We start from the raw sequence: 14,057 nt of genomic DNA on the forward strand, positions 1-14,057 counted from the left end.
TGAAAACACATTCATCACAGACAGCGGTTTGTTTTCTGGTACCTGCACAATGGCTGATAGTTATTCATCCAATCTGTCAGCTGACAGAACACTCTACACAATACAAAGGCCACATCCCACACCAGGATTGTCGCGGCAAGCCTAATTAATTGTAGGTCTTTCACACACCCATTTATTCGGTTTGACCTATTACACAAGCAGTTCAAACCAGTACAAAGACAACGGAAAAACAGCACTGAACTCAAAGAAGAATCATATTCAAGTAGGCAGAGTAATTAATCAGCTCTGTATATTTATATGACCTAGCTTCAAGTTATCTCCTCAGAAACAGAAAAATTATGGGAAATTTGGAAGATAGCACAATGTTCAAATAATATATTTTTAAAATAGTTTCATCTAATTGAAAACCTATGCATGCTGCTTTTCTATAATGCCACAACTACATTTTGCATTAGAGCTATTAGCAATTACCGAAAGACATTGTTTTCACAGTATGCAACACAATGATCCAATGATTCAATCTCTCTGCTCATGTCATACAAGTCATCAACCTTTTCAAGCGAATCTGTTTTTAAATCACCTGTGCATTAAAACTTCAGGAGTGCCTTACCTTGTCTAGCTCTTCCTAGATCCTCACATTTACAAAGTTATTATGGGAAAAGAAAAATCAACAACTTCTTTGAAACTTTAAAAGAAACAGTACCATTCTGTAGCCTCACATGAATCATCACCGACTAGATACAACCATTCATGAATTTTATAAGTTCTCAAGTTGCATTTTCTTCATCTAACATTACCATTTATATCATCAGTCTCAATATGTTGAGTTTCTCAAAGCAGTTCATGGGGGTCGGTGACAATAGCAGCTCCTGATTTGGCTTGCGAGAGTAGATACAGTATATTTGAAGTTATGATTTCGATACACTCAGTGACTTGGGAATTACCTTCAAGCTCCCTTCAAACCTGAGCCATTCTATGATTAGACAAGAAATTCCTTTCCATTTAATAATCTCCCCTTGTAGGAAACATGACCAAGAAATGTGTGCGCCGCAAAGATTTGAGGGAACCATTTAGTAGCCTCTACAGGCTTACCGTAGATGTGGGAAACATTCAAGAGACTTTTAGATGAAAGCAAAAATGGTTTGCAGAAACAGGCATTTTGAAAACCCAAGACTTAAAACCAAACTAAATAGCACAAAAGAGGTGGACACAAATACATGGCTGTGAGAAGAACAAGCAGGTTTACAAGGGTTCTACAAAAGGCAATGAATGAATAGGGGATGGGCACTACTGTTTCAAACAATGCTCGATGCAAGCAAGATGAGAACATGGAAGTAAGAAAGGTAAATTACATCACTAAGCTTCCTCCTCCAGCAAAAATTTACCTCTTTTCAACAGTTCAGGAATACCAAGTTCTCTGCAATCCCTTTCCTGTCCTATAAATTTATACTGATTAGAGAAGTCCAGGAAGAAAGCTCTAGGCTCTAACTGCTTTTGACACCAAGAAGCAAGGTAAATGAAGCCTGAGGCAATGGAACTGCACTGACAGGAAGCTAAATGGAAAGTGTTGTATTAATTACCACAAAACTGATAAACTCAAGGAGTCAATGATGCCAGCAAGATTCTGTCACTTACAAATCCTAAGCAGTTAGCTGCAGTTCAATGAGCTGAGGGCATCTGCTGCTTCGTCTCATGGTAACAGTCATTGCTAAATCTGTAAACCTTCAATAAAAACAACACAAGTAGGGCATTTTACATTCAAAACAAAAACCAAGCTTGATATTTCAACAGCACAACTTTCAACTGCAAAGCATTTCAAGAACCTTTCCCCTCTCCATGGGGATCATCAGAAGAAAAAACATTAGTTGAGTCAGGCTAGAGCTCCTGCTAACATCTGAACCAGTTTTCTTAACATAAGACAATACATAAAAGAGCAGTGAAACTAGGGAAAATGTATAAAGGCATTTGGTAATCTTTAGGGCTGACTCACTCAAATGCAGTGCTGGACCCAGCACAAAGCTTTATCAGTGACTTCAAGGTCTGCCAAATGGATGCTGTCCTCCACCTACACCTGGCCTGACAGTTACTGACTGGCAAAGCAAGTTTCTCCTCAATAAAGGGCAAAATCTGTTAAGCAGGAAAAACAAGAAATAGAAGCAGTGAAGAAACACACAAAGGCAGAGCAGGAACTTTGCAATTAAATTCCAAATACCTGGAATTTAATAAAATGCAAGCGAAATGGTGGTTAGAAAACTCACCACAACTAAAAGAAACAAGTTTTAAGAACTGCAGATGTGTGAACTACTGAAAGACTTTTGTCGTCACAATGTGCTCATAACATATGTCACCTTCTATACATTTCATAGAACAGCTTTTGTGTCACAAATGAAAATGTTTTCAGATGCCAATCATAGAATCACCAAGGTTGGAAAAGACCAATGTATAGGAAATTGGTAATTGCAGCCTGGACCTCTGATTAACCAGCTGAGGCAAGTGTTGGGTCAGCTGTGGGTGCACAGGTGAAGGTAATTCAACTGCGTTCCCAGAAGGGGTGGAGCCTGACTCCACCTCTCCTAGACTTCATTTAAGGGCTGACCACCACAATGGCAGCATCTCTTGTGGAGATCGCTCTTTCATGGAGTTTGGGTGACCAGCCCACTTTCCATCTAGATGGAAGGCATCAGAATTGGTGAGTTTTTCCTGTAGATAACCTTTGTCTATCTATTACACCACATTTCTTGTATTATTTCCTACTCTACAGCCTGAAAAAAATCATCCAGTCCAACTGTTAATGTTTTTACTGAGTGGGAAAGTTTGCTCGGTAATGCAGTTGGTCTCTTTTGACTAATCAAGTTAAATCTGACCCTGAATTCAATGAGAACTTAAAATAGGAAAAAGTCAGATTTAAGCCTGAGTTTCCCTTTTCACTACTTAAGTAGAAATCAGTGAGAACTGAGGTATGCTTATCACTCCAAAGCTGTTAAAGTATAGCTCTCAGTGGAAAACGAGGAGTAATTCTGCCTTTCATAAGTCCTTAACAAAACATAAGTAAGGCTCAACACTGCATATGAAATCAGGTGAAGCATGACAGCATTTAGCAAAATGAACATGGAAAGCTATTTGTTTAAACACAAGCAAGAGACCTTTTAACCTCAGACCTAACTCCAATGTATCTGTTGGCAACATGGTGGTATTAAATAGCATGCAGTAGAAATTTCAAGCCAATTTTGAAACAAAGAAGTTTCCACAGAGGAAACTGACAGGACTGGATCCACAAAAACACTGCATATCAACTTAGACAAGCTGCTAATAAAGGTGTTAGATTAGCTACCTAAATTTATTTTTACAGTGGTTCAAAGGAACACTGAAGAATTTGTGTAAAGTCTTCTTTGATGCTACATCTACAGAAGGACAATAGAACTTTTGAGCATTTCTCTGTTCTGCCAGCACTTCCAGTGGTTACCATGCCCAAAGAACAGCCAGTGCAAAGGACAGGTGAAAGCAACTTTAAATGTGTACAAAATGCTTGGGACTATTACTGAATAACTGGATGAAAACAGAATATTAACCGTATAACTGTCTTCTGACAGACAGTTTTCCAGAACAAAAAACACCACAAAAAAACTGCACTGATGGTATTCCTCCCTGGTAAAAGTCATGTCCCTAAAATCCTACCAAAAACATTTCTGTTTATACCAAAGTTTGTTCTCAGACACATCAAGAAAACAAATGTATAATTTGCATCCTTTAGTAGATACCATGAAAATACTCTATTAGAGGAATAAATTAATGGGGTGTTTTTTTTTCCCCCTCCCCTCACAATAATGTGATCCCATATTTTGTACAAAAACCATCCCCTAAATTTTTTGAAGGCTAGACATAGTTTTGGAAGTTTATGAAATTTAACTTGATAAAATTCATAGAAACCTACTGTGGGAGCTGCCATTTTTAATAAATCTTTAATAAGTCTAAAGATATATTCATTGATTTTTCTGCAGCAAGAGACTCAGCAATATTCTTCCAATTGAGTTTACATGATCACTTAACTGTAGCTAGCAAAAGCACCTTACTGAAATCATTTTCCAGCAAAAATAAAAGAAGGTATCTGTTTCACAGCACCAACAGCAAAACAGAGACTTTTTGTTATGTAGTGGATTTAAACACAGCTGGTAAATTGTGGTGTTGTTCAGTGTCAACACAGTTCCACTTTTTCATGCTAAAAATATAGTTAAGTAAGCAAGAAGTTAGAAAAGGCTTCAAATAGATTTTTTTTCTAAGTATATGTATGCATGACCTCAGGTCATTGTTCTGACAAAGGATTCCTAAGCAGCGCGTTTTTTCAATAAGCTGTTGACCATTAAGAATAAAGCAAGAGTTGAGACAATACATCTAAACCTCTGATTTTTCAAACACCTTCACAATTATTGGTCCCATATTTAAAGAAAAGCAATCCAAGAAAATTAACTGTTTGAAGACCTTCCAACTAACGTCTTAGCAGGAAAACTACAACTCTATGAACAATCCATTTCTCTTTTCATGATGTGAAACTCTTCAGTGAGATAAACTTTTATCAGGATGAGTCAGTGACAAAAAAGAATAGATGCAGTGCAAATAAATTTATGCACAATCCCTTCACAATAAAAAAAGCAAGCACTATAGCATGAGGATACTGAGCTGTAAGATTCAGTTTCAAATGGTACAGTCTCATTATTCCATTTCCATTTCACCATTTTGCTTGATGTGATTAGCAAACTATCTGTGCTCTGAAATCCAGTTTGTTTTACAAAATTACTTCATAGCTACAAGAACTTCAACTCAAAATCCTCACATACTTTCCACAGCTAATCTTCTTTTGGTTATTACAACAAATTCTCTTTACTATCTGCCTCTATATATTACAAAACAACATTCATCTCCACACAGTAATATTACAGTTTTGAGTTTTATTCATAGATTGCCAACACAAGGCAGAACATTACCATTTTTGAACTGGATGTAGACACTTTGAACATGCTCAGAAAGTACAGCATCATTTTTTGCACAAAAAAAAACCTGTATGTATATTACCAATAAGAACAGGTAGTATGTTTTCTTCAGAAATTACTTCTACTGTCATGTGTTTATTAAAATGAAAACCTATCATGATAGCTGTTTTCTTGTCTAAATAGATTCATACTAGCCGTAAGTATCTAACATTGCGATGTCATTCAGCAAAGATAAATTGTCAACATTTAAGTCAGAACAACAGAACAAAAACAATCATACACACAAAAACCCTTCCCTGCTCGCCAGCAATTTACCACTCAAATCTGCTACAAAAACTGAATATAAAATATATGTAGTTCTTTCTGTACTTGGAAGTCAGTTTGTGGAAAGGAGCTCTTGACAGACTGTTGAAACTTTTCAAGTAATAAATATTAACTATGAAATACCTTTATTTACCTTCTTGGTATGAATGTAATGTGCTAAATAGCGTAAACAACAAAACAGGTACCCTAGTTCCATCTACTGACCGAAAGTTCTCAAGTAAAATACATCTACTCTTGTTCTGAAGGAATTGACTTAGTATTCCAGAATTCAATAAATGAAAGCTTTTCTGTTAATTATCACACATTATCACATTTTCTGTTGCAACACTAATAAAAACCTTTATTCAAGTTTTTGGTTTCTAACTTCCCATGTTCCTCAGTGCCACATGTATATGGTTCTTGAATACCTCCAGGGACAGTGACTCCACCACCTCCCTGGGCAGCCTGTTCCAAAGTTACACCAAATTATGGATTGCAAGAGACTATAAAATAAAGCATATTATGAAGAACTGCACATTAAGTAGGTGTTAGCTGTACTAAATGTGTGCTTTTTCATATCAATGCACGTTAGCCATAAGACTGGGAGATCAAAACAGCCTTTCTAGTTGAAACTTAGAATGTAATTGGTGATAAGAGCTGAGAACTTGTGGCACTTAACTGAACAGTAAGACAGGTATCTGTCTCTTGTCTGTCATTTAAGTCCAAAATATATGACGGAAAAGAAAGGGCTGTAAGATTAAGAGAGAGGTACCAGCACTGCCTGAAATATTTACAGATAGAAAATGGGTATGTTTGTCCTCCACATAAGTGGCATCACAAAAACATGGCAGTAAAGGCCAAAATCCACCCAGAGGTGACATCACCTTTCCCCACGCCTCATCACTTCATCTGAGTGAAGGAGGAAGAGGCAGAGCCAACAGCAGTTCTTTCGTGGGGAAACATAGGGCAAAGCCTCCCTAGGAGAGGCTGGTTTCCATGTCACCTGCACAGCATACTAATATCACACAGATGGAGTTGATTCACTGAAAATGAGGGGAACGCCATGAACATGAGAGGTAAGAGAGGTTTAGAAGTCACTGCTTGGTCTCTTCCTCTGGTGACAGAGGAAGAACTCTGGCAACCCCTGTAGCAGTGGTTGCTTTAATTATACATATAGAATAAAAGAGCTCAGTGCCCAGGTACTATAGGAACAAGAGTTAAATTCCCTCAGGCAGAGAGAGAATTACAATGCATACAAACAGAGTATTTTCCACAGGAAAACAAGACACTCCTGTATATTTAATTTCAGCAGTGAAAAATATTCCAATTCAGTTTGATTAGAGTATAGCAATATAAAAACAAATAACGTCTAGGCTAAAAATTCAGAAAACAGTAATATAATAGAGATCCAATATTTACATAAATGAGACATTTTTATTCCAATTATTAAATCAAATAGCAATTTACCCCAACCAACACGTGGAAGATCACTGGGGAAAATGGCTACACTGTACATGAGTTCCCCTCAGTTTCTGTTAAGAGCGTCACTCGTATACTTGGTAATGAAAAGATGGGAGCTAGAGCAAAATTATCTATGTACAGAGTGCTATGGTACGTTGCATAGAAACCTGTGCAATGTTTTACAAGAAAATATATAAATCTTAGAAAATATAGATTAATAGACAAAGTTGTTTGTCCATCAGGTCATAATCCAGTAAATAACTTTAACCAAGAAAAGAAAAATTACACAAATCAGAATGTTTTCCTCCAAGTTAAAATCCAATAACATTTTGATTACAGACAAGCAAAGTGTTCCAGGCTATTCTTTGAATAGCTATGTTTTGTTCATATTGTTTTATATGTTCTTTTTTCAGATGGCCATTTTCATTGCCTTCAAGATTTGGCTCTCACTGCATCAGTGTTACTCCTCTCCATTACATACATCCTGAAAAAGGAAAATAAATGCTTGTGTCCTAAATTCACCTTTTAAAATGTCTTCATCAAATAAGAGAAATTTCAGAGGCTCGTTGTCTTGATAGTATTAAAAGTCATAGAACAGACATTTGCCAAAATAAAGCATTTATTCTACCACTTCTTCCAGATCAGATCATCTGCGTTAGTCTCCATGCACTATGAACAAAACTAAATATGTGCAAGATTAGGCACAAGTTAAACACAGCTTGAGAACACTGATATCATGAACAATTCTATTTTTCACAGACTTGCTACCATTCCCACAAAGAAGGTGACCAACAAATTATTAAATAATCAAAAGGAAATAGTTGAAGCCTATGTAAAACAAGTACCAGTTCCAATAGCGTATCTACCAGGAGCAAAAGATAGAAGGAACAGAAGTTGTGTGCACATGTCAGGGAGACAGTCACTGAACTCAGGTAGGAGCAGTGTTATAGTAAGCCTTGACAGCCCCATTGCTTAATCTCAATTAAGGTGATAAAAAAGTAGGATGAAAACTCTTACGTTACTTCCCAGTGAGTTCAGGGTAGCAAAAACAATAAAAGAAAACACCGAGGCTGTGCACTGAATAAGGAAAAAAAATTATCACAAAAGCACAATGAATATAGCATCCGATCTAAAATATAAATAATTTAACAAGAGTTTGTTGAAATAATTGTATTGTAATAATGGCTTCAGAGTTACATATGTTAACACACTGCTGTTATTCTGTGACATTAAACTGTCAAATTACTGTCTGTGCTTCAGGCACAAAAGAAATCTCTGCCTGCCTGACTACTGCAAGGAAAAGAGTAGAAAATGCAACCAAATTTATGATAACATTGACAAACAAACTCACAGAAGAATCTAAACAAGCAAGAGTTACAGAATTAACATCTTCTGCAGAATACACTAAAATTGTATCCTTATTTCTTTTCTTCCTAAACAGAACAATGCCTTAAATGGCCCAAACTAAATCCTCAGAGCAAAGCAGGGCTGTGCCTTATCATTAAAGCTTGTTACATTGGAGAAACTGATGGTTTGTAAAAACAAAGAAGGCTGAAACACCGAACACCAGTAAACAGAATACTCTTCTGACTGCTCATTAACCAACAGTGCTGGCAGTGCAGCCTTGCCAGGAGTTCGTGGAGCAAACAGATGTGCAGCACCATAGAGAGAAGTAAACTCATGCAGACTGAGAGTAAGCAAGTACTGTGGCTGAGAACCAGGCCATACATTAGGTAATATCAGGAGCCTGGTCATGAGAAGTCAGTTTGGGAATACCCATGGTGTTCAGCCACAACCAAGTGCAGGGGCCATCAGGAAACAGAAGGCTCTCAATTACAGAATGGACAAAATAGAAGCAGGCCCATAGCTCCATTTTCCTGCCTGTTACACCTGGGCCTTCACATGCAGGTTAGGATGGGAAACAGCTGATCAGCTTGCACCTGTTCAGTCCCTGCCCCCTGGTCAGCACTGGTTGGTTACAAGAACCCTGAAGGTTCCTTTAAGCATTAATAAACACAATTACAAGTCTGCTATTTGTTAAAAGGTGAAGTATATCTTGTCCACGCAGGGAAATGCACTAACCAAAATCATCGCTTTTCAATGAAGGTAAGTATCCAAAGCACACTGAGTTGCTACAGCTAGCAAACAAAAGCTCCCAACTTAATGATGCTGACAAAGTCCTTTCACATGTGATTTGGGGGCAATGATTAAAGAGTACAACAGGATTCAGTCACAATTCAGGCTGTTAACTATTCCTGAGATACAAATTATAGTCAATAAAGTTGCTTAGGAATAGGGGTTCATCTAGAGAAATCTGTAATAGAATAAAGGAGTTATATCTGCCTGGCATTTCATTTGTCTCAATATCTCCAATGCTCTTTTTCAAAGAAGAAATATTTGCCTATTTACTTAGTGTCAGGAGGTGAGCAAACAGGAGTGAATGTTAAGTTTGCCTCTCTTAAATAAAACCTACCATGTGATATCGTCCTCTGATCTCATCATAAAAGCTTTCTCTGAAGAATGAAAGGTTAGCTCATCAGGCAATAAATGCAGCAATTTCCCCTCAGTGTTGAGGTCATGGGGGTTGATTATGGACGAGTATTTATTTTTTAGCCATTTTCCACTATCGTGCCCTTTATGCTATCATTACAGTTTGGGCGTCAGGCATATTGAGCATAATGACAGAAAGAAACTGAGTAGCTCCTCTATTTAAGCAGGCAGAACTCTGTATTACAACATAATGGTTGGCCACCTTACCATTAACAATTCACCCAGGAACAGAGATTGAGCTACATCTAGAAAGACTCAGAAGCATTACACGGACCAAAACCTAGAAGTATTATGACATACTTCAAACATACATTGTACTACAAATCCTGCAACATATAACATCAAACAATAGATGGCTAAAGACTGCTCTGCTGCAGTTTAATAGAGCATCAGTGAAAACAAAGTTTTCTATGCAGAAGGTTTACTATTAAGCCTGCATCTCAATTATTGTTTCAGTTTTCTTTCCAACTGGTCCAAATAGTACCATTTCTTCATGATTTCCACTAAGGTTCATGTACAAAATGAAGTCTGCCACCTGTTAGAAGGGGATTTACTCCTATATTTTTATATCATCCGTACTGACTGAATACTAATGAAGTTGAGTTCACGAACACCACCTCACTGAGAAACCACATAAGCAGAACAAAATGAGGCTTCTACATTACATATATTTATGTAAAAAGTAGACAGAATACTGACTAAACTTTTTTGAAAAAGACTATTTTAGATTTTGTAAGTTTTGTTAAATTACACAAGAGCAATTAAGGAAACTCAGAGTAATGCAGTAGAACAATTGCGTATGGTCATAAATATCCACCTGCAGATTCAGGAGCCATGCACAACCTTGCACTGAGATCAGCCTCATTTTCCATAGGTCAAAGGCCAAAGGACTGTTCAGTCAGCCAAGAACCAGCAAATATAAAGCACAGTAGATCCAAACCAATTATACTTCACTGAGATTTATCACTAGGAAAGGTTAATTAATATCTTTACTCACTCTATCTATAATTCTTTTAGGAGATAGAAAGTTAATTCTACTTCACAAGTCACAAGAGTTCTACCAGCTGTTAACATATTGTAACATGACAGAAAGCACAGCAATGATAGCAGAGTAGAAAGGTCCGAGGCTGCAGCAAGCAAGGGCTTACTCAAATGCAACAGCCATAGGCACAGAAACAAAAGAAAGAAGCTGCTTATTTTCAGAAGGCCTCGGGTACACAGGGATCGTCAGCAAGATACTCTTACCTTCACTGCCAACCCTTAAATGAGGTCTGGGAAGGGATGGATCCTGGGTGCATCCCTTCCTGTCACTCAGGTGCATTGCACGCAACTGAGCTCCCCCAGGTTGGCCCTGCCTTCCCACCAGATGCTCAATCACTGCTTCAAGCCCTGACTTAGCATTTCCACTACACATCTTGCCAACAGCAAAAAAAAATAAAGAGTTTCTCACTTTTCTTTAATGTGCCATTGTTAGCAAGCCCTGCAGCATCTACTTCAAAGGATATGCCTTCTCTTTGTGCCTAGAAGCATTTTGAACCTTGTAACTAGTTCTCACACTGGGACTCAAGTCTGTAGGCTTGCTTTCACTCAGTTTGTTCCAGAAAATACCAAGAAACAGCAATTAAAAGAACCTGATCCTTCCAACAAGGCAGAAACCCATGCAAAAAATCCCCAGGGTGAGCCTCTAAGTTCTCCCCACTTGCCAGGAGCACACTGAACAGGGGCACTTGACTACTCCAGCAGGAGCTTCACCAACACAGAGATATCTCTCAAACCTCTGACAAAGGGACAAACTCCACCTTGTCAAAAATTCTGCAGATGGCCTCAAATTCAGTACATACACTCAGGAGAGTAAAACCACTTAAGAAAAAAGCACTGTTAATATGAAAAGGATTAACTGAAGTTTACATACAGAACATTCACTTCTTCCCATATTTCCAATAGACATCTAGTTTAGTAATATTCAGGACATGCATCCTCTGAGTCTCCAGTGTCTGCTTTCCCTCCAGCTCTTTGAGGCAACCAGAAACTGTAGTCTGGACTGTATCTTCAGATACATTTCAGAACACATTAAGAGAGGTCTTTATAAAATTAATCCCTTGGAAGATATCATCTACTTTTTTGGGTTTCTGTTTGTTTTCTTCAGTCTCGCATCTTGAAGATAATTTCCTACAAGGAGCTTTACAATCTAAGAATAAGGCTTCTTTTAAGTACAAGTTAATCTATTTGTTGAAGGTGCTGAATTAATTTTCCTACTGCTATCTTCCAGACTATGACTTCAGCAAACATATCTAACATAGAAGTAGAGACTGTCCTAATTTAGCTAAAACTTCAAAAGCCTAGCAGCTAGAAAAGGGGAAAATAAATGTTTGAGTGGTGGAGGTTAGGGCAGGTTTAAGCAGCAAAAGGCCACTGCTGATACACAGACAAAAGTTACATCTCTATCTGGAGAATAAATAATAGAATTTGATTGAGGAAGTGGAAGGCAACTGAAAACAGCAAGAACAAATTGAAAGTAAAATGATAACAGCCTTTGCAGGTTGTGCAACTTACCAGTTCCCTGTAAATATGTCAACCAACCATAAACAGATCAGTCACAAAACCTGCAAATATTATGAAACATTTTATTTCAAAATCAAATAGTATCAAGTTTTTCTTAAAGAGTAAGTCTATCAGAACCATAGTTTCACTTACCTTAGTTCCTTTTGCATTACAAAATATATGAGCTAAAAGCTGTTTATGAAATCTTTGGTGTTTAATGGCATCATGCACCAGTAACATACCTGGCCTAAATCACTGGGAAAAAAAAGTTTTAAAGACACTGGTATGAATTCTCAGTACTCTGTAGGATAAATAAACCCAAATACTGTTTGTAACCTATTCTAGCCAATTATCCATACAAAAAATGTTTAAAAAATGATATTTGCAATGCATCTATTATTGAAAATTAAAGCTCTGATGTACAATCACTCAAAAACAACAGCATTCTTTAGAACAAAACTGCACTGCAAGTAGGCCACAGGGTTTGGAGGGGACAGAAAAATGATTTCTCAGATTATTTTCATCAGCATAATCTGTTAACTCTGTCTATAGAACAGATCTTCCCTAATATGTATGGGAATAGGTGGTTTAACAGCTCTATAATAAAGAAAACAATTCAAATAGTGGGCTACATATTTCTTCTCTATTGCTTTCTGTAGTAATTGGACAGATAATACAAAGGAGAAGGCATTACAACAAAGCTGTGACGACAGAGGGACCAAGACAATAGGAAGGTGCTATAAAAGAAGGGAAAAAGATTGCTCAGCTGTACCAGAAGATTCTAAGTTTGCAGGGAAAAGCTCCACCATGGAAGAATCTCCAGGAAAAGATCCTTCCCTGGTGGCAACCAGCCTTTAAAATGGGGTCCAGGAGAGGTGCAGACAGGCTCCACCCCTTCCAGTCACACAGTTGAATTGCCTTCACCTGTGCTCCCAGGGCTGACCCAGTCCTTTCCCTGAGTGATTAATCAGTGGTTCAGGTCATGACTCAGCAGTTCCCATACACTTTCCGATAAACATTTAGAAAGCAGGAGGCACAGGCTTCTTGCTTCTTAGAAGCAGACGTAACGCTTTTCAGTTCAGCTGGCTCTTCTGTGTTGTTCATACTCTTCTCAGCCCCAGCTGAAGAACCATATTGACTTTTACTTGATCTTCTGGTTCCTGCTGTACTATCGATGTGGCATGACAGAAGCACATCTTGAACATCCAGGCCTCGCTGTGGCTGATTAATGTTACCAAGATAGGAGCATGGTAGTGTTGCTTCTCAAACTCACCATGCAGCTTTTTAATTCTAGTGGTCCACGTTAAATGCATTAACGTATTGCAGCAGAAGTAGCATTCTGTGTAAGGTGATGCAGAGAGAAGATTTTCAGCTGAGGGGGGGGTTGTGCTAAGGAAGGGCTGTCACTAATCTTCCAACAATCAATTTTGGCATCTTTTGTAGAATTGCCCCAAGCAGCCTTTTCTGTACATCCATTCTGAACTGCTTTTTAACTTCACGAGATTGGTCCGATTTCACAATTGTATTTCACTATTTGGAGATAAGAGGCAGAAAGCAGTACTGTTGTTTAACTTCTTTGTTGCTGGACTAATAACCTTTTATTATATTTGCTTAATTGGTACATAAAGAGATTCTGTTGCTATGATAAAGGCAATCTATTTGTTCACTCATCATTCAACATGCATTTTCCCCATATATGATAGAGAAAGCAGTATTTTGTCTTGATGTTGTTCACAGTTAGAGAGGATAAATATCACATTTTCAACCCTGACTCTTGAAAAATTACCCCCTGCCCCTGTCCCTTAACACAGTAAGAAGAACACAAGACCTGAGCTGGATTGTAGCTGATCTATATTTGACAGTGATAGTTTGAACTTCTGTCCTACAAAAATAAACTGAAATATAGAGAAGAACCAGAGTAACTCACGTATAAAAAGCAGGATCCAAATACAGTTAAAAAGATGTAACCAAGAGACATCAAACAGTAAGAGCTATCTGATGTAGAAATAGCTAAGAGAAACATAAGACTGAAGAAAGAAAGAAAAAAGGTCATGAAACACCACGGGTGCTATGTACAAATGCAGCACTGAATGTCATGTGAGCATCTGCCCTATCTCTAGCTCCATTCATTGTGTAATGGCACAGGTACTGCCACCCTCAGCAGCAGCCATCTGAAAATACACTCTTCCAGCAGTAGATGCGGACATGCAGCTGCCA

Source organism: Coturnix japonica, chromosome 2 (assembly GCF_001577835.2).
Source record: "Coturnix japonica isolate 7356 chromosome 2, Coturnix japonica 2.1, whole genome shotgun sequence".
In the NCBI taxonomy this organism is placed as follows: Eukaryota; Metazoa; Chordata; class Aves; order Galliformes; family Phasianidae; genus Coturnix; species Coturnix japonica.